This window comes from Condylostylus longicornis, unplaced genomic scaffold (genome assembly GCF_029603195.1).
Source record: "Condylostylus longicornis isolate FDR11 unplaced genomic scaffold, ASM2960319v2 ptg000001l, whole genome shotgun sequence".
Taxonomy (NCBI): domain Eukaryota; kingdom Metazoa; phylum Arthropoda; class Insecta; order Diptera; family Dolichopodidae; genus Condylostylus; species Condylostylus longicornis.
This window is the reverse complement of record NW_026577970.1, coordinates 3,833,608-3,860,776: the sequence shown is the minus strand read 5'-3', so window position 1 is coordinate 3,860,776 and position 27,169 is coordinate 3,833,608. Positions and strand designations below refer to the sequence as shown.

The 27,169-nt window shown below is 25.4% G+C and overlaps 1 long non-coding RNA gene across 1 annotated transcript in view; it reads right to left on the bottom strand.

Moving 5' to 3' along the window:
• LOC129617054 (uncharacterized) overlaps positions 1-26,858 on the bottom strand; it is a 143,808-nt gene extending 116,950 nt beyond the window's left edge. The window contains exon 1 of the long non-coding RNA XR_008697673.1: positions 26,445-26,858. This is a non-coding gene — a long non-coding RNA (uncharacterized LOC129617054). The remainder of the gene's footprint in view (positions 1-26,444) is intronic.
• Between the last annotated feature and the right edge of the window lie 311 nt (positions 26,859-27,169).

Below are 27,169 nucleotides of genomic sequence, written 5' to 3'. Positions count from 1 at the left end.
TTTCTTTTATAATGCTCATAGGAAAAATTATAAAGGAATAACAAAATGGGAAGAAACAAATTGAAGAAATAGACTTTTTTCACAAAAGCATAAAAGTTAAACAAATGTTTAGACCACTACGAAAGAAAGTCAAGGACCCTAACTCGAACTCATACATAAAACATAGTAAAGTAAGGTAGAGTCGTAGAATGATATTTTGATAAAGGATTTCAATTAAAACTTTTAGTTGAAAGTTAGGTTTCCTTTTTTTTTTGCTCATGGACCTCATTGCTTTCATAGTAAATTTTAAAGTTTAATTTCTTTTTAGCGACTTGTTATCTTTTATTTTAAAACTTTTCACCGTCAAATTATGATGTCTGGAACAAAAACCACTTATTTCAACCTTATACATGCGAACTTTTGTGTGGTTTTTCAAAAAAATGTCAAATTAGTTTTTTATTTTCTTGCTTTTAATTTGAAATTCTTTTTTAACTTTTATAGTTTTTATTTCGATATTATAATATTTTTATTATTTTTCATATAAAAGTTTTTGATTTTTTTGAGATTTAATATTCATATTTTATTCATAGTAGAAATTAAATGCTGTCGAAGAGCAACAAGAAACATAGGGTTAGCGACGGAGAAGAAAATAACGACATTATTTAACACGGTGAATTAAAAACCTCAGACTTGCAAACCCAAATTTCAAAATGTTTAAGAGTTTAGTACATAGAACCGAAATAGTACATAGAACCTACCTCAAAAATCAATCGGTTTTCTAATATGAATGTAATAAAACATATTAGTAAAGGGTAAGATTACATGATAGAATCTTGGAAATTATTCTATTTAAAAATATTCAATAACAGTTAATATTCCAGAACAGCTGGTTCATGATATTATAGGAAGTAATGCCTCAGTTTCATGCGAGAATAAACGAATATTAATTTCAGATTTAAATATTTAAGATCACTAATATTTTTACTGTTTTATTTTTGCTGGTATTTAATATCGAATATTATAGAATTGTGTGGTAATTAATTTTATACTATAGTATTGTGTATTAAGCTATATTGAATATAATTTTTCATAATGAACTAACCACTTTTCACATCTTTAAAAATTTTTAACTCTAATTAATTTTGTATTCTGACAGACTGAAATTCAGAAGCATAATCCAACACAAAATAGTTAAATTGGTAGTATCATACAGCAGAACAAAATGATTAATCGATTGGTTTATAAAAACTACAATTTTGTGTAGAACAACATTTATTAAATAAAGTAAGAAGCTATTGACAATGTAACAAAATTCAAGTCTTAAAAATATAGAACTTTACTAATCAAATAGCGTTCCTCAGATTTTAATTTGAATTTACCATTTAACTACCAACCTAAATTACGCAAATATGAATGGAAACGATTATATGTACAAGAAAAGTCTACATATTTCAGAAAAACCAAAAAAAAATGATTTTTAAAAGCAAATGCTGATTGAAAATCTTTTTACAAAAGTTTTTTTCATTCCAATAACCAAAAGCTATTTAAGAAAATTATTTTCTTTTCTTTAGACTAATGGCAATAGTTACAATATTTTCTTTTTACTCTTCCAACATTTTCAAATGTTTTCCAGATACAATACAAGTGTATGTAGAACACAAATAATACATTCTTATTATTATGTAAGTGCCTCCCATTCATCTTTTAATTCATTTTTATTTCTCATGCATGAATAGTCAAGACATAAAATTTATAGAATTTTTGCTTCAAGGTTGTATTGATATTTTAAATAAAAATATCCTTTAAGTAAGCCTTTATGTCTATGGCTTTAAGATTATGTCTAAGTTTGAAGATGAAATCGATTCGATACAAAATATTAAAGATATTAAGTTTTCAATGAATATTTTACAAATTGTCAATGGATTTTTAAAATTAATAAAATAAAGTTAAAGTAAATCTGGAATTTGTATTGAATAGTCAAACAGTGAACTATACTCTTAATTTTAGCTAAAAGTGTGTAACTTGGAAAAGCATTGTAATTAGTTTTCCGTCTAAATTTTTATTTGGAATTGAACATGAACAAAATTTTACCATTTCAGTACTCCTATTTTTAGGCAATTTATATTTGACTGGATTTTTTGAAATAATTTAAATTATTTATAATTGATTTAACATTAAAAAATTTCTTTTAGCAGAAATTCCGTAGAATGCAGTTTAAGACAACATACAAGGAGAATTGCTCTTTTTCCCATACAGATTTGACCCTTAATCTCACAAATACCTTCTATTGATTTTCCCTTTTTCAATAGAATATAAATTTTATCGTTGCCAAATCTAAGAGAGTAACTAATATCTGACATTAACTGAACTCTATTTTTGTATAAAATTATGCTCCCAGATTTCTGTTTCTCAGAATATCTCTTTTACTTTACATTCAATTTCAATGAAATACTTAAGATTTTTATTATTAACATTTTTTATAATTAGTTTAAGAAAATTCTCTAATAAATTTTTTGATCTTATTTTCGAAATCCATAACATAAATTTTTTTATGTCAACGACATTCATTTCTAGTTAAATTCAAATTTTTTTTTTGTTTTTTGGGGTCCTTGTAAAAATATTTTGTAATAGAAAAGATAATTTATTCCAAAGTTAAGTAGTAAAAAATTTTTTTTAGATCTAATAAAATAATAAAATTAATTAAATGTTATTAATACTGCTTGAAAAATATCTTATAATTTGTGATCTACTACATTTTCGCCTAAAGGGGCAACTTTATATTCTATAAGTTTTTTAACAAATTATAACATTTTAAATTAATATTCTTTAATTAGAGTTCAATAATCCTTTTTATCTTAACTTTATATACTCTTAATTACATAAAGTTTTTGAATAATAATGGTATAAGATATAAGAAAAGTTTCTGTTAATAAATTCCTTAACGGTTTTCTTCCACAGGATTCATAATATAAGATAAAGATATAGAAAACATTTTAAATTTATTATAAAATTTTTGAGAAAATGAAAAAGAGAAAAGAGAACAATGAAAATATATATAGAAAGGAGAGAATATTAATTACAACCATAAAAGAATTTTTCTATCATTCTTGTGGTTTTTCTTATTTTTTTTTGGTATTTAAAAATTTTCTTGCTTTTAAACCGAAATTTAAGAAGATTATCGAATTTGTACAAGATTTTTTTTCTAATAATCTGACCTTCATAATACATGCGAATTTTAAAAAAAATTTGTATTACTTTTCATTGTGTTTTTACTTGAGGATATTATTTTTGAGGATTTTAGAACAAGAATTTGCATTATTTAATATTGTGGCTAAGAATTACGTAAATGCGAAAATTTTTCTATTAGCAAGCTTGTATTATTAATTAATATAAATTTTTTTTTTAAGTAAGTAAACGTACGTATTGTACAAAAGCGGCTTTTCAGTCTAAAAAAATTCATAATACTTAAGTTGTAGCTATTTGATGAACATATATGGATGCGAAGTTTGGACTTTTAAATAACTCCGACCAAAGTGCACTGAGGATATTTGTGAGGAAAGTATTGAGACAGATATATGGGCCTGTAAGACTACAAAATGGAAAATACAGTAGAAAATACAATGACGAATTCTACAATCTGAGCCAGAAAGATGTAGTGAAATATGTTTAGTCTCAAATGATCAATTGGGCCAAGCATATTGTAAGAATGCACGAAAACGGAGCCCAAAATCGAATACTCTTCAACAGATCGCTTGCAGCGCAAGATCAGAGCAAGAGATAAACCGAGATTAAGGTGAGAAGACAACATTCAGGACATCACGACGATGCAAGTAACTAATTTGAAACAATGTGCCAATGGAGGTCAATTGTGGAGAAGGCTAAAACCCACCCCGAGCTGTAAAGCTACAAGAAAAGATTTGATGAACATAGACAAAGCTTTTTCTTTATTTAATTAAACCATTTATAATAATTTTAGTATCGTCAAGTTAAAATGTAAATAAAATTATATGCAAAGAAAGTGCCTTTAAATATTTCGGTTTTCAATAATTTCAAATTAAATACTAATTTTAAATCTAATATAATTTTCCACATAACTTTTAAAACTAACAAAAATTCTTGCAGTTGCAAAACGTCTTATAATTTCTTTAATTGTCATTTAATCTGAGCATTGTGAAATTATTTTTGTTGTAATCAAATTTATTACCGTACTCATTTAAAAATAAGTGTTATACACTCTTAGAATAATAAGTGTCATAAACTTTTATATAGATAATTGTCATGTTATAACCAATAGTTAAAATCATGAAGCAAGTGCATAATTTCCTCAATGGTTCATAAGTTTTCTAATTATAATCAAGGTAATATGCTATCGAGTTTTTAGCTTTAATATTTTCAAAATAGTTATTGGCAAAAAAGACTTTTGTTTTGCTAAAAGTGTTGCCACAAATTTATAACACCGCAAATTCAATAAAATAGTAGTAATGAACGAACACATCAGAAACTATAACTACATTTTTTATTAAAAAAATTAAAATAAAATTTTACCAAAAATTCTGAAAGAATTTGAGAAGGAATGAAATTTTACAGAAATTTAAATTATTTCTTTTTAAATAAGCGAATTTTATTTAAAAATTTCAAAATTGCTGCAATTTTCTTCTCACTTGAATGATTATACAGTAATTATCGAACCTTTGCACAAGGAAATTATAAATAATTATATGGATAAAAAATTTTACAAGATTATTGAGCCCGATTACTCGTTCAAAATATATTTAGTTTAACCTTATTTTGATCTCTATATCTTCAGTACATTATATACAGAGAATTCCAGACTGTTAGCTGGCTAGTTGTAATTGAATAGGAAATAACATTTAAGAGGTAGATATTAACCAAAATATAGTCAACTGTGCTTATTATTGTTTATTATACAAAAAATTTAGCAATATAACAGTTATGAAAAACTTTAAACTTAAATATAATAGTTATCGCGATGCACTCTTGCCTAGGAGAAGAATATTAATTTGAAATATTAACTTTTTTTTTAATTTTATTAAAATATAGATAAAATATACACTAAATATGAATTCCACCTAGAAATTATATTGAAAATCTACAAAATCTCACTAAAATCATTGCATACAATTATCACAAAATGAATACATTAAGTACATGAAAACCTGGGATTGTTAAACCAGCATATAAAATTATTACAAAAATGAAATCAAATATGTAATGTGCAAATCCACGAAGCATTATTAAGAATATAAAAGTATCTTCACCTTTATTCATATATAAATACTCCATAACAGTATTTTTAGAATAATTCACAGAAAATACTATAAAAGCATTGAATAGCGAGAAGAAATTAAATTTCGACTAAGAAAAATCAATTTTTCAGTTGAATCATAGAAAAATGTTTGTACACATTTGTAATTTATACATGAAAAGCCTCTAGTTGTTTGAATTTAATATAAAATTAAATTTTCTATAGAAAATTTTCATATAGAAAATATAATAACCGTAAAATATCTCAAGTCCGCATACGTGTACAAAACATATATAGATAATGCTACTGTAAGCACAATATGCACATACGAGTACAATGATACTTTTTATAAATAAATATGAATTTTCTTTTTTAATAAAAACTAAAATCATATATGACTTTGCTTCTTTTATAACAAGTACCATTATAAAAATTACTTGTAAAAGACAAAAAGAAAACGAAATTTCTGCGTTTTGTTTTTAAGAGTTAATAACGAGAAAACTTTCTAGGCGACATTTTATTCTTACATAGGTATACACACAACACATAAATACCTACAAATATAATATAAACTTTTATATTTCTTTTTTTACGTACCAAATTTGTTATGTAACACTTATCTATGTAGGTTTTTTATAATATCGAATCATAAAGGGCATTTACAATTTTTATGTAGTAGAAATAAGTAAATTATAATGTGTTTCAAAAAGTTTTTTACTTTTTCTTATCGATTCAAATTCCTGGTGAAGAAGATAAAATGTGATAAGTTTCAAGGAAATCATTTGTTTGTAGAAAGGCGAATTTCAATTTAACAGCAATTTACATAGCGATGCCCAACAATTGAAATCTATATTTCAGATAGAGTTTGTAATATGAGAGTTCTGGCATTACTATTCCCAATATAAAAACTTTAAGAAAATCATTCTGAGAATTCAGATGCTCGGTAAAGAACGAGAAAACTTTAATTTGAAAATTTGAAATTTCGTTGAAAATTTTGCCAAAGATTTTGTACTAACAGTAATTTTAAATTATCTCAACTTAAAGTCCTGTAAAAGCTTCTATACAGCTAATATTTTTCATATTGTGGCTGTGATTATCAATCTGAATCTGATCAATAAAAATATTTTGTAGAACAAAATGACCTACAGAAACAGAAAAATTTAAAAAGAAAGTAATTACTAAAATTGAAGGTACCATTCCGCAATAATTATGGAAATTACATAAAGAACAAGGAGAAATGACAATTAAATGGAATGCAAACTATTTCGGTTTCCATTTTTTTTTTTAAATTTTCTAGGACAAATAAAAATATATAACGACTTCAATTGCTTTCAATATCTGATATGATGTAACAGGCATTAAAATCTCATTATTATATGTTGCATTAATAATCCTGTTATATATCACTACATTGCTTTCTAAATTAAGATTACAACACCAATATTGCAGTATATTCCAGAAAATTTTAAATGCTATTATTTTTGAGAAACAAATAGCATTAAAATAGCTTTACATTTCATCGATTGAGATCTATTTACAAACATAATATATAATTACTATTGTATATGCACAATTTTTGTAATATATGCTAAAAATATATAAGCACAATAACGTATTTCATACCAGTGATTGTATATTACATAATCATGTAAGAACATACAATTTCCAAATATTATTCTTGCTCAAATTGGATCTTTTATACTATTTCCATTTGCCCGCATTTTCAAATCTATTGTTATAATGTTCTTAAAATTTCAAAGGCTCTTATAAGAACTTGTAAATTTTCTTGGTATACTAAATTATAAATATAGCTTTGATAGAATTTATTGAAATAAATATTCTGACCATTTCGGAGAAAATTACTCCTTTGGGGAATTATATGGTTCCTTATATAACAATTTATTTCAATAAACGTATAATAATAACTAAATGAAAATTTAAACATTCCTTTCTGCTAAAAGAAAACTGTTTGAAAAATACATTTTTAAGAATTTACAAATAATTTAGAAAATTTATATTTCCACGTTCTTTAATTCTCATATTGTACAACATATATGTACATGCGAGTATGCATAATTGAAATACGTTATATTTATTGTAACTATAATAATTTTTAACATGTAATCGTATAATTGCAAAGCATTTACAATGAGCGCCAGAAAACGGGAGCGCTATTTAAAATTAAGAAAAAAACTTAATTTTAAAAAATTTAAATTTTTTGCCAACTCTTTCAATTACTTGCTTTACAGAAATGTTTCCCTTTGTATTTGCAGCGAAATTGTACCTATATACGAATATTGGAAAACAAACAACTAAAAGTTTAATTTCATGTTTTAATTCTATGTTTAATCTTGCATTCAGCATGACCAAGTTACAAGCAAGTGATTTATTATGTGCAATGTTTGTTGTCTTTTGTTCCATGCTTCGAAAGCGGTGGAGGGTATAGTGCGTGTGAACTTTTTGGAACCCGCTTAAGGCGCCAAGCAAATAGAGCTGGACCTGACTTTATGTTTAAAAGTTTTCAATTGGATCATAATTCCACCTCAAACACTTCTACAATCTTTGTATTATTATCCAATCCTCCTCCATTTAGCCAGATCAATAAAATTTTTAATTGAATTTCATGGAAAATTTTTTATTTATCATATTATTTTAGAGTAACAATATGTCATGGAATTATATATATGCGTATAAGGAAGTTCTCAGATGAAAATTCTTATAGAGATCTAGAAAAACGAAAAAATTTTTAGTATACCTTGAATTAAGTGTAATTGGAAATTTTACTATTGTTTTGACAAGCACAAGAATATTTTTTCAAAATTTGTGTAAAATTTCCTAAAATTTTCTAAAAAATCCATAACATACCGGTTATGCACGAGCTATTTCAATTACGAGGACAAAATAAACGAGAAATAGATTTGACGGTGTTAATTTCAATTCTCTGGTACTCGGAAAAATGTTTTCTATATTTCCCGTTAACATTTTAAATTCTTTTAAAATGAGTGAATGAGTAACTTGTTTTTGAAATTGTTTAGTAGTTTTAATGTGACACTGCAAATTTATTATCAAAAATTTAAAGTCAGGCACTGCAAGTTTATTATATTGTAAAGTATTTAGTTTCCAATAAATTTTGTTGTAATAAAACCAAATTAATTTTGAATTTTTGGAAGGCAGCTATTGTAAGAACTTATACAAACACAACTAAATGCTTGTTGAACTATTGGTCCAAGTAACTAAATTTGTTTTAGAGTTGTATGGCAGCTGCTGGAACCGATATGTCAATTGAACCCAAATAGTATTCTGAACAGTAATAGAGGTGGCAAAGTACAAACACAAAAAATTTTAAGTTTTGCAATACAACAATTATAACAGCTAATTTCTATTTTAAGGGTGTAGGTATTATTTATAGGTCTTATACAAAACTAAATTATAGATTACACTAAATATATCACCCCCTTAATTTGGCACATCAAATAAACCCAAAAAATTTGAATTTTAAAAAGCCGCAGAAATCATATTCAGGCAGGAAACTATTTTGTGAAACAAAAAAGTCAAATTTACCATCAACTTTGAATTTGTTTTTCGCACATTTTCCAAAATTATTTTACTACAGATCGTTAACAATCAATTGTAAAAGCTTTTTGGATAGAAATTATTTTAAGTAATCACAAAAGTTTAAAAAATTTGAACGATCTAATAACAAAAAAAAATTCCAATTATTCTCTGAAGAAAAAATAAATGTGCTCTTCGTAACGAACAAAAAAAAAAAGAATAATAAAAAATTAACAACAAGAGAATTTCTCATTTTAAAAACTTTCGCCTTTATTAATATTCATAGAAGAATGCACTAAAATCTGTAAAATTTTCGATCTGTTAAAATTGCGCTTAGGATAGCACAAAAATTTTATAGCATAGAATGTAAAGTAAACTTTTTAAAAAAAACTTTTAAATAGTTGAAATTTAGAGAAAAAATTTAAAGAGAAAGTTTTTCATTTCAATGCCAAATTAAAATCATAGAAATGACCCACTTATTTTTCTCTCTCTCTCTCTCTCTTATTCAAATATTTGTACTTTTACTTTATGTAATTGTAAATCACTGTAAAATGCCACTTAAGAGTAATTAAACAATCCTTAAATATAATTTTTGTTTTTGAATGTACTTTTAAGAATCTTATATACCATTTTCCGTTTCATTTATATTTTAATTTAAAAACTATTTTATTTTATTTTTAGAACATAATTTAAAGATTCTCTTTTTACCAACCGTGTTGTATAAACAATAGGTAGGTTATGTGATGGCAACAAATTTTGCATATCGAGTTTCCGGTGGGAATGCACTTCTCCATGGTAGGGAAGTGTAAATAAACTATTTTTAGCAACCAGTCGATCTTTGGGTCTGTGTGTGCACGCGTGTATCTCAAGTTCGGCTGAACCGATTTTAATGAAATTTTGTATGTAAGTTTATTTCGACTGTGGCACGAATTGATCAACTGTTGGGATATATCAGACCTCGGGAACTGGGCCTTTTAACGGGCCTGTTTGACATTTTTGACCATTTTGAAGAAAATATTCAAACGCTTTACTTGAAATTATATATAAGCCTTGCTAGACCGTCCGCGAAACCTCCTAACTTTTGGAAGAAATCAGCGGTTTGCGTATATAAAGAGAAATAATCAACCGATTTCATTAAAATTTAATATTTAAATTCTTCGTATTAAAACAATGATTTAACATTTTTCACCATATCTATGGAACGAATTGATGGAATTTCTTGAAATTTGATATTTGAGTTCTGGTTGTTATCGAAACTAACTGGAGAGCATTTCAGGGAAAAGTCAAACTCTACTATGAGCCAAATTTAGATTTTTCTAGGTATGTTAACTATAAGCTTACTGATGTCCTAAAAATTGGAAATAAGTATTTAACAGACATTTTTATAATATTCTGTAACACTTTCACTTAACTAGACAATACAAATTGAGGTCGGTTATGTGCTGACCAGATCAGATTTTTTTTTGGTACTTAAATAGTTTTGTTGAGCATAATATAGTGTTGGTGTGCACAGTACATTTTACTACTTAAAAAAATATATTAATGTATGTATGTGTATATGGGACAGAAAGAAAGTTAAAAAAAATAATATTTATCCTTCCCTTAAGTGCCACAATTTTTATTTACAAAAAAAAATTTCATGTAACCTTGCTATTTAATTTTAATTTAAAAAAAAAAAAATAAAAAATAATGAAAAAAGACGTTTAATTTACGTATAGGTTAACTCTCAACTATTAAACTTAATTTTATAAAATCCTTAAGTCAAAATTTATGTTTCTATATTTTATATGAGAACGACAATTTATTTTCAAAACTGTTCTGACAATTTTTATCCTTTTATATTTCCTAAATCGATTAAACTGGTCTTATATAGTATGTGTGAGCATATACTCATGTACATACTTGTAAATATATACATTATGTCATGTTTGTATAGATGTGTAAGTGTAACATAATATTTTCGTCTCATTTAATATAAAATAAAAATGTTCCAAATGTATTTTTGCTTTTGTGTTTTGTTTATTTCATCCTTCTTCTTAAAAATATCCTTTATCACCTTGTTTTATTATATAAGGTTATTGTTATAAATTTATTCTCATTTTAAAGGTTGAATTTATTTCAAAAAATTTAAATTTTCATATTTATCTATTTTTGTTCTTTTAAATCGATTCGTATACATATTTTGTTTTTGTGGAAAATTAAATGTGTATATGTAATGAAACCTACACACCAGGATGAATTTTTTAAAAATAACTGTAAAAATGATTGTTTTTTCATTTGTATTTATTTATTTTATTTTTTGGTATACGGGTGACTTGTTTTCATCCTTAATATAATATTCAAAGTATATGCGGGTACAAAATTTTTAACAAACGAGGTTACAAGTCATTGCTGGGAAAAATTCACGAACTGGGAGAAAAACATACAAAATCGTCATGCATTTCTATGTTTCAAGACTAGAGATTAAGAAATAATTTTTTTATAAGAGATGAATGAGATATTTATATTGTTAACTAACATTATTAATTAATGGCATACCATTACTATGGAATTATAACTTTGTATAATATTATTATTGCAATTGAAATTCAATCTTGAAAAAGAACTTACAAGTTAAGTTGAAGTTGTGTATAACTGGTAGATCCATATTACAGTCTTTGTGTGCAAAATATACTTAGAAATATTGAAAAGTGAAGCTGCTTCTCTTTTTCCATTTTCTAGGTTTCCATAAACTGCGCTTTTAGTAAATTTCAATTCATTTTTGTAATATTCATTTAAATTTTTACGAATTCCAATTCTTCATATACTTAGGTGGAAAAACATTTTCCGATTGAAACTGTAGATTGTTTTGAAATCGCACTGAATTAAAGTCATAGTTTTATAAAAATTGTTTATCAAAAAGTAATGTTATTTTTAAAAAATCTAATGGCGTCAGCACATAACCGACTGTAATGTGTGTTGTCTAGTTAAGCGAAAGCGTTTCAAACGACTACGAAAATTTTAAATACTTCTTTACAATTTTATGGACGCTAGTAAAGCTTTATTTAACATATTTAACTAGAAAAATGTAAATTTGACTCTTAGTAGAATTTTGTTTTATGCCACCCGAATTTCTTAAAAAGTTTACCAGTTGGTTTCGGTGAAATTTTATCAATTAGTTCAATATGATATGATAAAAAATGTAAATTCGGCCACCAATTTGGTTTCCAAGCCCTAATCGCTTCAAAAAAATTCAATACTCCTAATTTGAATATTAAATGTCAAGGAAAATGGTTGATTATTTCTCTTTATATCCATCCGTGACATAGCTAAATCCGTGACATAGCCAAAACAAACTCCTATATCAAATTTCATCAAAATCAGTTCGGCTAAGAACTTTAGACCGGTTGCTAAAAATAGTCTATTTACACTTCGGTACCGAAAACTCGATATGCAAAATTTGTTTCTATCACGTAACCTCACTTATTGTATATAATGCCGTCATTAAATTTTTGCTAAATTATTTTAAAGTTTAAAATTTAAGTATTATTTCAGGTGTTTGCATATTTTTCTGTTAACGTTTACACAGGTATTTCAAAATACACTCAAAGAGCGCAGAAACTTTTTTATTATAAAATCATGGTAAATAATAAAATGAATTTGTGCTCTAAATTTAAAAAGTTGGATGTAAAAGGATTTACAAAATACAATTTGCTTCTTTATTAAATGAATTTAAACTGCACTTTCACTTTTGAACAAATGCATTTTTAAAAAAATAATGTTGGTTTACCTTGAGGCGATAACCTAAAGTTAATGTAAATTTGAATTTTTAAAATGTAATCTGGAAAATTATTTAAAAATGTTTTGTAAAAAATATTTACTTGCTTATGAAAATTTCTAAAACATTTTCAAAATTTTGAAAATTTTTATCATTAAATTTTATTTTTACTTATTCTTTTCGACTCGTACTACTCCGGTATAAGTAGATACTTGACACTATAATATTACTTTAAATACATTGTAATGCAAATATTTTTTTTGTATTCCATATTTTCTTATACAGTGGGTGTAGAGTATCCTAGGTAGAAGAAGTTGGTTTCTTATTTCTGAAACAAGTTTTATCAAATGCAAAAATAAAATTTTCAGGTTGCAATTTAAGTGGTTTCATTTGCATAAATATTTAAAAGATTTCAAGGATTATGAGGCGCTCTACTAACTCTTCTCTTTAACATTTGATTAAAAAAGAATAAAAACAAATTTTACCATAGCTTTTAGGTAAACCAACCAGAAATAATTTCATCGGTATTTTTATTATAAAACTAATTTCTTATCACTGATGAAAAAAAAAATTGTTTGCTTAAATTAAATAATAAAAGATTAACCGAATATTATAAAAGATCAAATTAAATGTTACAAAATATTTTGAATTTTGAAAACGACTAAACCCTACACTGCTCATTTCTTGTATGCCAAAATAGTTTTTTTCTGATGCAAAAACTTATCAAAAACAATTAATATTTTTGTTTTAAAAAATTGTTGTAACACAAATCATTTGATACTGTGGTAGATAGGGCATATTGCTGCATTAAGAGGTTAAGAACTTAGACTTCATCAGAGAAATAAGAAGATAAAAATTCTTTACTTCTTTATTCTTCAAACTAGTCTACTTCTCTACGATAGAACCTACTTTAAACAAGCAGTTGCAAAAAACTGCAGATCTTTCCAATTTAGTATACACACTTGTGTAGACTTAAAAAGTTTCGTGACTGGACTCTAAAAATTAAGAAAAATGTGTTAAAAAGGGAAAAATATTCATTAACGAATTTGAAGTTTTCAAATTAATTGATAAATCAAACTTGCCCGTGCCGCTATTTCAGAAGAATCATGTGCTCTAACTTAAATTGACGAAAAAAAGTAAAAATCATGAACTGGAAATATTTTGTGCGCGTTCTTTAAGTCAACCATTTATAGGACCGAATAGTACAGCAATTAAGAAATAATCTTTTCTGCTTTAACTTTCCACGTTACATAAGCAGTTGTATGTCTTGAAGGCTTAACAGTCTAAAATCCTTCACATATAGCATTTGCAGTTTTCTTTAGTACTTGGCATAAATATTTTCATGTATTTTTATTGGTTTTATAACATTCTTTGGTTGGAATCTAAATATTTTCATACAGGTTTATTGGTTGTATAATTTTCTTTTCAATTATGTCTAACCATAAATATATAATTATTACGAGTATGTTGTTTGTTCACTACCATATCCGATAATATGTGATTGTGTATGTGTAATAAGTTCACTCATACATGAAAATATAAGAGTGTGATTTTGATTTTTATTTTATTTTTTGTCAGATCATTTTACGAGAAAATTGGAAAAGCTTCCTTTAACATTATCCTTAAAACAAATAAATAAATATGTATAAGGAAAATCCGATTATTCCGATAGCACCATTATAACATTTACCTTGATAATTTATGTGTTCATAAAATAACTTGTGATTTTGTTTATTCTATCTTATACGTAGGATAAAATGTATTACAATTTACATAATATGTTCGTATACATGTCTGGTGATAATAAAAATATTATAAGATTATAGAAATTTTTTTTACCAACTCATTCAATTTTAAAATATAATTTTGTTTTTCAGGAATGGAATTTGGTCGTCCATGGGTAGTTGAAAAAACAGATTGAAAAAATTAGGTTTAATAAATAACCATAACAGCTGAGACGGTGTTGTAGTAACCAATGTGTTACTTTGTTGTCAATTAATAGACCTACTTAATTAAAGATATTTTCATGGCATTTTAAAATAATTATATGGTACGAATTCGTTGAGAAAATTTTGTTGGGAACCCATGAATTAAAAATTCCAAATGACACTCAAGATTCTTTGATTGGAAGATTAAGAAGACCCTCAAAATCAAATCAATTAGAAGGTAATGTTTGATGACACTTCACTTATTAAAAACCCCTTAATTATAAAAAAAAACAATAAAAAAACACATTGTTTTCTAAAACTTTATCCTAAATGGAATTATTTTTCAAGGTTTCAATCTCATTTATTATAATATACATACATATTTTAATAGCTACGTCGCAAACTGTTGTGACCAACTATGCCAAAAATATTATGACCTGACTTTCTGATTTTTTGAAAAATTTTATTTAAATTTTGATAAAATTGTTTTAAAAATTATTTAAAAGCGCAAAAATTTTCAAAAATTCATTTTTTTAAATGGATCTGGTATGTGAACTAAAAGTGCTATGAAATTGGTTGTGTGATTATTAAATTATTGTACAATTGCCTTCTAGAGCATTGAAAGTAAAGTCAAACGCAAAAAATTTTGTCTTTAAGAGACTCTACCAATTAAAACGGTTGAGAAAAAGCTTGGTTTAGAAAAGAGCTTTGCTTTTTACTAAAGAAGTCAACTACATCTGGTATAATATGTCAATGCACAGCTATATATAGTGAACATCCTGTATAATGTTCTAATTTTTTTTTTGCATGAGCTCTGATGAGCTCAATATATTATTACCAAATTACTTATCTACCTCAAATTTAATTTTGAAACAAAAACCTTACTACTCACAAAGTTGTGGGCACTTAAATTCGAGAATTACATAACAAATAATCAAATAACATTTTTAAATAAAATTCTGGAAATTTTTTTTGTCTTTTGAATGATGTCAGCATTTTTGTTATATTAAATTAAATAAAATTTAATTGAGTAGGAACTCATTTTTTAATAGCAAAATGTTGTAAAATTTTTCCCTTAATGTACTCGTAAAATTTTTTCTGTATTTAGAATAGGAATATGCAAATTTCGCTTTTTTAGCATAATTGAGTGAAAAATAGTCAAATTGCATTTGGTGTTTTATTTTTTAAATGGGAAAGTCAAATTTATAGTTTTTTATTTTTAATTCTTAAATTGTCAAAGTTCAAAATTATTGACCGCCGAATTGAATATTTCTAATCCTGAAATTTAACCAATTTTATTCATCATTGCGTTACAAAAATCTTTGTAATTTTGAGAAATCATTAGAAAACAATGTCCTTTCCTTAGCAGAGAAAATTTAATTATAAACTGCAATCAAGGAGTTTTCGATAAATTGAACTCTAAATTCGTTTTTCGAAAATCTGATTTTTGGCGTTTGTCGGAAACACACAGAAAACTGACCCAAAATGAAAATTAAATTTCGAACAGGCCAGCCAATTAATAACCAAATAGATTAAAATAAAAATATGAAAATATCAAATACATAAAGTTATATAAGCGCAGATTTATAGGATATTGAATATTTTATAATTCAATAAGTTCATATTACATACATAAGTATATAAACATTAATCATTGGAAAATCCTTTTTATTTATTTTTTATTTAAAAAGTATTCAAAAAGCATTTATATTGTTTTTTATTTATTTTAGCTATTTGAAAATTTTTAATACGAGTATTTTCCCCGAAATTTATTGAAATTTTTTTGTTTCTGTTTTTTTTCTTTTTGTTTTTATTATTTGCTCATTTTAATAAAATTTTTTAATACACCATTGGTCCATGTTCTTACACATACCCCAAAGAAAAATGGAAAATCCAAGCTTTTATTCAAGAAATTAAAAAAAAAAAAACAAACATAAATAAAAAATCGTATATCCCTGAACAATACTAAAAAATAATAATAACAATAATTACAAAACATAAAAGAACTTTTTTATTTAGCCTACAAAAATAATAATGAAATTTCAAGGTTATTTTCAAAAATTTATTAAATCTCATAATTTGTTCTATTTTACAATATACACGTTCTAGATTTTTAATGAAATTACTTTTCGCTCTTGTAAATATTATGGGCAGACAAATCGTAAAAATTAACAAAATTATTATGTGCCTTTTAAAATATCGCTTTGAAGCACTTTTGGGGAAAAATATTCTTACCAGTTTCATTCTGTCCGACCGCTCCCGTGTCTGTTTACAAAATTTTTACACCATTTAAAATAGAAAATTGTCTACACAAATATATGTTTTGATTTCAAAATAGGGTAATACGGGACATTGTAAACGCCCCTTGGTTTGTCCGTAATGCCGATATACACAGTGATCTCACGATCTTAAGTGTCACAGACGAAATTAAAAAGCAAGCGGCCAATCATGTCAACATTGGCGTTTATCCAATCATGTCAACATCGAAGCGGCTCGATTGGTTGACAATCAAAACTTTGTTAGGAGGTTTGAACGTACGGGACCTCTCAAGTTAGTTTAATGTTTTTTATCTGGAACAATAACTACTTAGTACGCTATTGCGCCAGATAAAAAGCTTGTAAATAATCAAAAAGGTTAGACCAAAATTAATAGTTAGTCCTTTCCGACTAGTTTTATAATTTATTTTGAGGAGGGTGTTTTTTAGTGGATTAGTGGATTAAAGCTCCATACTAATACTTTTCGTCTGGCAGTGTCTTTCGAGATTTTCCACCCTTCCTCTCAGTAAAAAAAAACAAAAAAATACATGCTTACTAGAAAGTTAATTCTGTAGAGGAAAAATTTTACCCATCTCCCCTCCTCTAAAGTAACAGATCCACAAAATAATAAAAATACCATTTTTTGACTAGTTGTTTTATCGAATCGACAAACTTTTTTTAAATGCTGGAAACGCAGGAAAGTAGTGACTGGCTTTTTCTAAAGCAATACGGGGAATCTGAAATTTTAGCAGCTTTTAGACACAAATAAATTATCTATTTTGTTACCAGATTATTTCAAGTTATTAGCGCTCGAAATTCGCAAAATTTGAATTTTCACCACCTTATATCTCCGAAAATTGGAGAGTTTCGAAATTTCTCATAAAAGCAAAAATTTTACAGAAAATTCAATAACATTAAAAAATGTAATTATTTTTCTTAGCTTAGCCAAGCAAACATTCGTTTTTTTTTTTTCATCCTAAATTTATGCAAAGAATTGAAATATTTCAATATTTTAACGAATGTAGCTACTAGATTGTTCTTTGAAAGTATTTTCATTTGCTCAAGGAAAAAGCGCTTTTTTACAAAAATTTGGTTTGATCAGAACTTATTAAATTTCACTTTAATGAAATTTAAAGGCATACAAATTAAGAAATTGTTCTATAAATTTAAATTTTGAACTATAGTTTAAGAATTTGTTAGCATACTTTTGTTTCACAAAATAATATTAATCTTGTTATTTTTTGCCAGAATTTAAACTTAAGAGAAAAATTAATTTTTGATAGATAAAAAATGGATTGTTCTGACAATGTGATTCTTTTTTGCATTCCTAACTTAAAACATAAATCAAATAAGTATTTTAACAAAAGACAAGGATCCCACAAGAATTCTAATTTTGTTATTCCAAGTCAAATTTCAAAAATTTTTTTTAAAAATGATTTTTGTTAAAAACGTTAAGTTTCAAATAAGAAATTTTCAATAGGCCCTGTAGCCAAATTGACTTTAAAATTTAAAGTTTAAATTCAGCACAAACTTAACATATGAATAATTTTTTTTTATTACTTACTTTGTCTTAGATATATGGCTACGTTATATTGATTTCCGTCACCAAATTTGTCAGTTAAATTGGTTGCCATAGAACTTATACCCAAGAATTTTTTTTATTAAAGCATAAATTTAATTTGTTTCTATTCTTTTCTATCTTTTATTCTAGCTTATTTGGAAATAATTGTCCTAAAATAATAAAAGATATCCTAAAAGATGAAGCTATGCAGCTATATATGACATGTGGATGTAACTCTATACTTAATATTACAAGCCGTTATGAAGTTTTACGCATATGCATATGCGGTTTTCATGAAAAAATTCAATATTTAATTTGTGAATATATGCCCATTTCTCGTTCTCATAAGTATAGCCCACTAAATGTATATATTTTTTAATTTGCTTTGCTTTATGATAATGTCCAAATAACTCTATTTGACGTACCGACTTATTCACTATATTTATCAAACCCTAAAACTTTTTTAAAATTTGAAACCAATTTTTTTTTTCAATGATTTCGAATAAATTTAGATTTACCTCAAAGTGAAATAAAATTTTCAAAACATATTAAGCCTTTTAAAAAAGGTTTGATTTAATATTAAATTGAATCAAGGCAATATTTACAAAAAAAAAAATTAAATAATTCAAAACTATTTGAAAAAAGAAAGACGAACGTAAAAAATGTTTCCTTGAACATGAAAAAATCCTCTTAACGGCAAGGATACCAAATATCATCTCCTTTTTGTACTAAGGTATTCAACATTTTTACAAAGTCCTTTTATTTTAAGATTACAAACCGTAAAAAAAAAATTACTTCTAAGAAGTTACACAAAAGTTTAACAGATGTAGCTGGTAGCATTCAAATAAGTGTTTAAAGAATAAACAAAAATACTAAATAAAATTTAGAATTACAAATTTAATATTAAATTCTACTTTATGCTTAAAATGTTTCATAGATAATTTTCTTTAACATTTTTCCGGCAGAGAAATAAGAAACAACAAAAAAATGCAAATAAAATTCATTAAAAAAATTGTTTGTGTTTTCTTTTTTTTTACTTTTATTCAACCTTTGGCGCAAAACATTTTTTTCATTCATTTGGAAAAAAAATTTTTTATTCAAAACTAACTACAACCATTGTTTATTTAAATATACCCACCCTATAATAAAAAGCTTTTAACACTCGAAGAAGGAGGAGAAAGACACATAAAAACTCTATGAAAATGTTAAAGGGCAACTATACAAAACTAAAAATTAACAAATATAGAGAAACGAATGCATGACGTAGGATGTGAACTTATAGAGTCATTAAGTGAATAATAATTTTCAAGACAATTTTACTATCAAATATGAAAATGTAATCCGCCCTCCATACATACTAAAACTTGTAATTTTGAAAAAATCGTTGAAATTCAATAATTGCACTATTGAAATATTCTGCTAAAGTATATGAAAATTTTCAATTATTTTTTTAAAATATAAAAATTTTTTTAATATTCAACTGGAAAAGTGAAAATTTTTATTTCTCTTATAATTAGAGGTAAAAGTAATTTTAATTTCTAATTAAAAAACATGTAACGTTTAAACAAAACCAATAATATAATTAAATTTTATGCAATTTTGTAAGGTCGCCGAATTTGATTGCTTATACTTTCAGAGGTTAAAAATTAAAATTTCTTGTTTATCGAATCCTGAAATTTTAAGACTGTAATCAACTTTGCTGACCCTTTCGAATGTTGAATTAGATTTTTAGTTTGTACATAAATTTTGAAAGTAAAACTATAAGAAAATGTAATATGTTAGGGTCATAGGTTTTAAGCTCTCATAGGTCAAAAATAAGTTATACACTTTTAAAATCGAAACCATTTGGAGGAAACTACTTTCCAAATGATTATTATCTCTAAGAGTTCTTGAAAAATACACAATCGGCTCTCACACTAAATCAAACGTTAAATCTTTTCGAATCAAAATAGAAGCAAAAAAAAAAGTTCCAATAAATTTTATTTTGACAGAAAAACAAGAATTTGGGAATTATTGGATTTACAGCTGATGTTGCTTATATGATCCTAATAAATGTATTTACTCCACGTGATCTTAAAACAAATATTTTGAAAAAATTTCAATTTATCCAATAATTGAACAGCCAGTCCATATGAAATTAGTGGCTCACAGAAACCGAAAATTTTCTGTTTTCAAAAGTCTTACTAGACAACACCTACACACAAAATAATATTATATAAAAATATCCCACGCTCTTTCTTATTGAAACTAAATTAACTATTCAGAAAAACAAAATTTTAATTGTGTAATATGGAAAAAAAATTTTTTACAGAATTCCATAATAAACATTTGAGATTTTAAGGAATTGCTAATATTATTTAATTAGGTTAATTATTAAAACAAAAATTTATTTATTCTTATACGCAAACATACATAGCGATTGAAATGAAATGCATAGCATATTTACAGTTGCAAATATATATGTAAATAAATATGATTTCTTCCCCAGTAAAACAATATTAATAAAAATAATTAATTAATTATTTAAAGTGAATAAAAAACCATCAGGTTAATTAAGAAACCGACCGCAAAAAAATAGGAATTATCAAATGAAACTTAATTAACTCATACCTCTTGCATTGTAATTAAAGACTTTTACTAAAATTATGAATATTATTGTCAACTTTTGATGTACTCAAACTCAAGATTGGCTAATATTTTCATTCATTAATCATAATTGTGTAATGAAAACATCGCTTCTTCAAGAGTCCTTTTTTCTCTTTAATAGCTAAAGCAATTACTTCTCAATTTTCTTTATATTTGCACTATAGTATAGAAACCCCTCAATTGTTTGTCTGAATAATGAACAATATAATTTTATTTTATAAAGTAAAGTAATAAATCTTTTATACGAGAAAAATTAAAAAATAAATGCAAACATGGCAGGACATTAAAAGCACATATTTTTTTTAAGTTTTTTTTTTAAACGTTTAAGGCGAAAATCAATAATTAAAATGGTTTTCATTCGAAACTTAAATTATATTTTTTACCTTTAACTTTCATTTATGAAAAAATAGAAAAATATTAATCTTTCCTGATAATTGATGGGAGGACATAACCTTTTATATGGTCTAGTAATAAAAAAAAAAAACTGAATATGGTGACCTTATGCGTGCTGTTATAAATCGGATGAAATCATTTTGCATGAATGTGTCGTGCCCCATGATTTTGACAAATTATTAGTTTTTACTCTTAACACGTTCTCATTAATTTTAATGCCACAATATCTTTCTTTATATCATACAGTAATTTGAAATCTGGTTAAATTATATTCAGGTAATTCTAAGGCGCAGTTTTTTTTATTTTTCAGCATTTTGTATGTACCTTTCGCTATTTCTTTCTACGGAATCACAAAGGCAAAATTTGGAATGCATAGGGCGTAAATATTGTTTTGTAAAGGCGGTCTATTATATCTCTCATTGTCCTTAATTACATGAAGAAATATGAATGAACCATTATGAATTAAACTGGAAATAAGCCGAAATAGCTTATCAAGCACACATTCGTATCAAAATAGTTAAAACCTTAAGAGTAACGCTTGAATATTCGAATAAATTATTTCGATGGCAAGGATGATAATCTGGCTTTGTTAAACAATTAAACATTTATAGTGAATATTGATATTGCTTTTGTATATATTTGTAATCTTTCAACGTTGTTTTTAGAGCATTTCCAGCATAATGGAAAAATATAGGCTTAGTAGTTTCAATTTGTCCGTCCGCTCGCCATCCTTGCATCTTTTTCTAAAACTTTTACACTCTTAAGAGAAAAAGTTAAAATTTAATACGCAATTTAATATTATCAAGAAACTTATTTTTCAAGAAAACAAAATTTTCCTTGCTTCCCTCTTTCAAAAGAAATACCCCATTCAATTAAATCTTAAAAAAAATAAATATTACAAACGCAATAACAATAAAATAATTCGATTTAATAAATTTCTTATACCGAGAATATTGTTTATTTTATAAAGGAATTATGGTTACCGTCACTAAAATAAAATTCTAATGACATTACGTACATTTATAAAATAAAGTACATACTACGTACTATAATATGTGTACGTATAAATTTCGCATTTAGAGTTAATGCATTCTTAAGATATTTTTTTGTAAAGAACCCACTTTCTATATTGAAACTAAGTATTGTTAAATATTTATTTATTACTTTGAAATGCACTTCATAAAATATATATAAACATGAAAATATAAACGTATGAACACAAACATTTTTGCGCATATACGGAAGCAGTATTATTTTCATTTTGAGTATTATAAATTATTTTAATGATATTATTGTGAAAAATATATATTATTTTACTGAGTTTCCCAAATGAACAGTTGGAATAGATTCTTTTGTAGAAATACAAATTTTTTTTATCATATTATTACAGAGTATTGTCAAAAGCTGCTTAGTATTTTGAGAAATTATACTTGAAGTTGAATGCATCCTACTAGATTTTCTGTTCATTATTTTACCCACATGATTTTCATTACGATTTATACAACTCTAAATAAAAATTAAGAAACAACTCATACCCATGCACTGTATACACTATACATCTAAGTAAAAATATAAAGAAGCAATCCTTTTAACAAAAAGAGACGTATGTACCAAGTAGAGAGCATTATGTAAATACTATGTACGTAAGTAAACAATATTTTTTGATCAAATTGAAAAAGGGCTTAAACAATTCGTCATACTGCCCTCATACTTTTTCACTTTGATTATCTTTATACTTTAGCAAATCACAAATAAAATCCCACGTGAATAACACTATTAAATTACCACGATTTTTGAAAGTTAGCTCTTGGTATGTGACTTGTATTCAAAAAATACACAACCAGATTGTAAATTTTGTCTTAGTTTTTTTTTAATGACATGAGAAATTTAATTAAAAGAAATTTATTCATAAGAAACCAAGAAATCCTCTAGATTCCACAAAAAAAAAACGCATTGCTTTTCGAAAAAGTGATTCAAAATTTTAACATCCTGCAGTAGAAAGCGGTACGTCTATAGTCACGAAATCCTTTATCATCCTTTTCCGACCACATACACAAAATAATTTTTAAATGTTAATGTCAAAGTTTTTTGCCTTTCAATAAATGAAAGATGTATTAAAGTTCTGGCTCATTTAAAACGCGGCCTATTGAAAAGTGAAAGCGAATGCAAAAAAAATTAGGAATGATAGGCAATCTTTAATTTTATACAAATTATGGTATTGGCTTTAGTACTTAATACCGAAGATAAGAATGTTGACCCTCCCAAAAAATAATCCAAGTCACTAAAATTTTGACATTTAAAGAGGTTTATAGATTTATCATTAACCCATGTACCTTAAATCTAGGTTGAACTGTGACAGTAAAATATTAAACAAAATTTTAATAAAATTTTACAGCCTCTTATATTTGAAATTTTACATTGAAAACAATATTTTTAACTTGAAAAAGAGAAAATCTTTAAAATTAAGATTATATGCGAAAATTTTTTGGTTTATAAGATTTGAAGAGAGCAAGAAAAGAATTTAATATTTAAATTATTCGCTAAGAAATCACACGTACACTTATAAAATGTTAAAAATTTTAAGAAAATGTTATAGAATAAAAAAAAATGTTTTAATTTTTTTGTGTATCCGAAGTAAAATATGAATTTTTTAAGAAATTTATTACCAAAGAAGCAATCACTTCAAAAATTTTATTAAAAATATTTACAAGACACAACATTGTTGACACATGACTTTATAAGTATGTGGCATAGAAAATATTTTAAAAGAATTTGAAATTTTTATTAATAAATTTAAAAATAAGAATTTTTGCTACGGTGGGTAAATATGTATTTGCATAAGTTAATATCTAACTACAAAAAGTGTACGAAAATTACGTAAATTCTTGCGTTACCAGCAGTATTTTATAGAAAATTTGTTTGAATATTTGATCTGATGTTGTCAGCACATAACCGACCGCAATGTATATTGTCTAGATTAGTAAAAATATTCAAGAAAATCATGAAAATTCGTTTTAAACACTTCTATACAATTTTAAGGGCACTAATAAGCTTTTAACATACCTAGAAAAATGTGAATTTGGCTCTTAGTAGAGTTTCACATTGCATCGTCGGAATTATACGAAAAGAAAAAAGCTTGTCAGAAACTTCTGATAACAATCAGAACACAAATATTAAATTTAAAGAAATTCCATCAATCCGTTCCGTAGATAAAAATGTAAAATCGGTTGATTATTTCTCTTTATATATGCAAAAATGTATATTTGACCCGTAGTAAACGTCCAGTTTCTGACACCTGATTTCAAAAGTTAGGAGTTTTCGCGTACGGTCGAATTAATCATATACATGAAATTCAAATAAATCTATTGAAATTTTTCTATTGAAAAATATAAAACAGGTCCGTTAAAAGGCCCTGTTCCTGAGGCCTAAAATATCCCAAATGTTAATCAATCCGTGACATAGTTCAAATAAGCTTACATATAAAATTTCATCAAAATCGGTTCAGTCGAAAATAGTTTATTTACGCTTCCTTAATTATGGAGAAGTGCGTTTTCATGAAAACTCGTTATGCAAAATTTGTTGCCATCACATACCTCCCATTTTGTATGCAATGCGGCCGCTAACAATTATTTGTAAACTGTTTCTGATTATCTCGTTATTCTGCGACACTTTTATATTACTGAAAATTTAGTAATAACGCATTACTTGTTTAGAGTGCGAAAAAGGAAGAACAGCGAATGCTATAATTACCGTTTTTCATTGAGTGATTGAGTCATTGAACTGAAGGCATTGTTTGAATTACAAAATATTTTTATTTAAAACACAAACAGTGTTGCTTGTGTTATTAACAAACTAAATACGAAAAATTTTTGAAGAGAATATCGATTAGTTTCTTATCTGATGCAAAATTAATTACACCGAGGGAAAACCTGAATTTGTAATTGATTTAACAAAACAAAACTGAAAAATTTTCTTGAAAAAAAAAAGAATTTTTCTCAAAAAAAATAATGCTTTAATATACTTTTGAAATTTTTAATGACAGTAACAGAATTTTATAAAACACGATCCAGTATAATATTAATATGTTTTTCTTATTTGAAATATTGGCGAAGAACACGTTTTAGATAACAGTTAATTCGACAATATACAATTTGGTAACAGTTTCTTTATGAGAAGAAAAAAAACATGACATCTTTCCACATTTCAGAAATTACAGATTGTCTTGGTAATAATGTCGTAGTTATTGAAAAATAAATGAATTTTTCAATAACTACGATTTTAACAAACTTTGAAGTACTCGTACTATAGCTTCAAGGGAAAATCGAATATGTAACAATTATGTATATATGTATGTACATATCTTGTAGAAGAGATTTACATTTGCTAAAATTTTTTTCAAAATATTAGTTTTGAAGTATTTTATTTTGTACTTGATTTAATTACAAGAGTCTTAAATTAAAATTTACCCTTTAAATGCAAGGGTTGCTTTAAAATTTATTTGGATCATAAAAATTTAAATGGACGTCGCGAAATTAAATGTTTAAATCACATTGCTAAAACATTAATTGCTAAATTTCTTTAAGATGTGGCCCTATCAGAATGAGGGGTTTGGCTTCTAGACTTAGTATATAGTCCGTCTTATGAAAAACTTATTAACTCAATTATAGAAAATTTTTAATAATTAATAACTTTCTACAATTGTATTCTTAACGTGTTAAATGCTACATCGACTTTATATTCCAGAATTTTTCCTACTACAAATATTAAACTATTTTTCCTACTACAAAACTATTTTTCTTAGAGAATTTCAAAAAATTGTAGTAAGGTACTACTCAGAGAGTAGGGAATATTTTCTGAGTAAAATCTTCATTTTATAATTTTAATATTTAACTAATAATTGGAAAATTGCAATAAAATTGTATAACATTTTGATTAGCTCACATAATCAAATAGAATGCATCAAATTTTTAAAATTAAAATTTTAAAATTATTACGAGTAATAAGAAAAATTATAAAGATTCGCTCTTAAATTGTATAAATTGTTTAAATTCAAAAATGTAATTTATATAAGAATTTGAAAATTTTTCGAAAATATTTTTCTACTTACATTTTATTGATGCCCCAGTGTTAGTATGTATGTGTTCTGCTACAAAATTCTTTAAATTTATTTTAAGTTTTCAAATTTGTTTTTCACATAAACTTTTCAAATTTTAATTTAAAGCCCTTTTAATTTTTTACAGGCGATCATTTTATTTTTCTCTTCTTCTTGTTATTCTTCTATATTATTATCGCCAAATCGTTACAAATTTCTGTACATGTAACGTATGTAGGTATAGATGCAAGAATTAAAAATTAATTTTATAAGTATACAATCAAAAAAAATTTTGTAATTTTTTTTTTTTTCTATAATTTTTTCTTGTGTTCTTGTTGCTTTTTTGGCAAATTTAATTAATAATAATTTTTAGATTTATTTTTGAAAGAATAGTTTTTTTTTTTGTTATATGAAATTTTAGTTTTACCAAAAAGGCACACTTACATAATCATAATTAAAAAATTTTCAATTAAAATTTTAATTAAATTTAAAAATTATATGCGCACAATAATATAAATTTTTTTTTTTTAATTAAAAAAATTAAATGGGAAAATTTTTTTTTGAAAACACAAAAATTACGGGAAAAAATACACCAAGTAAATTAAATATAATATTAAAATTTGCTTTATTTTTAATTTTTTTTTGAATTATTTTATATATTTATTATTGTTTTACATATAGACACACACATATGTAAACATATACTATTGTGCAAATTGTAGAAATAGAATTTGGTTACG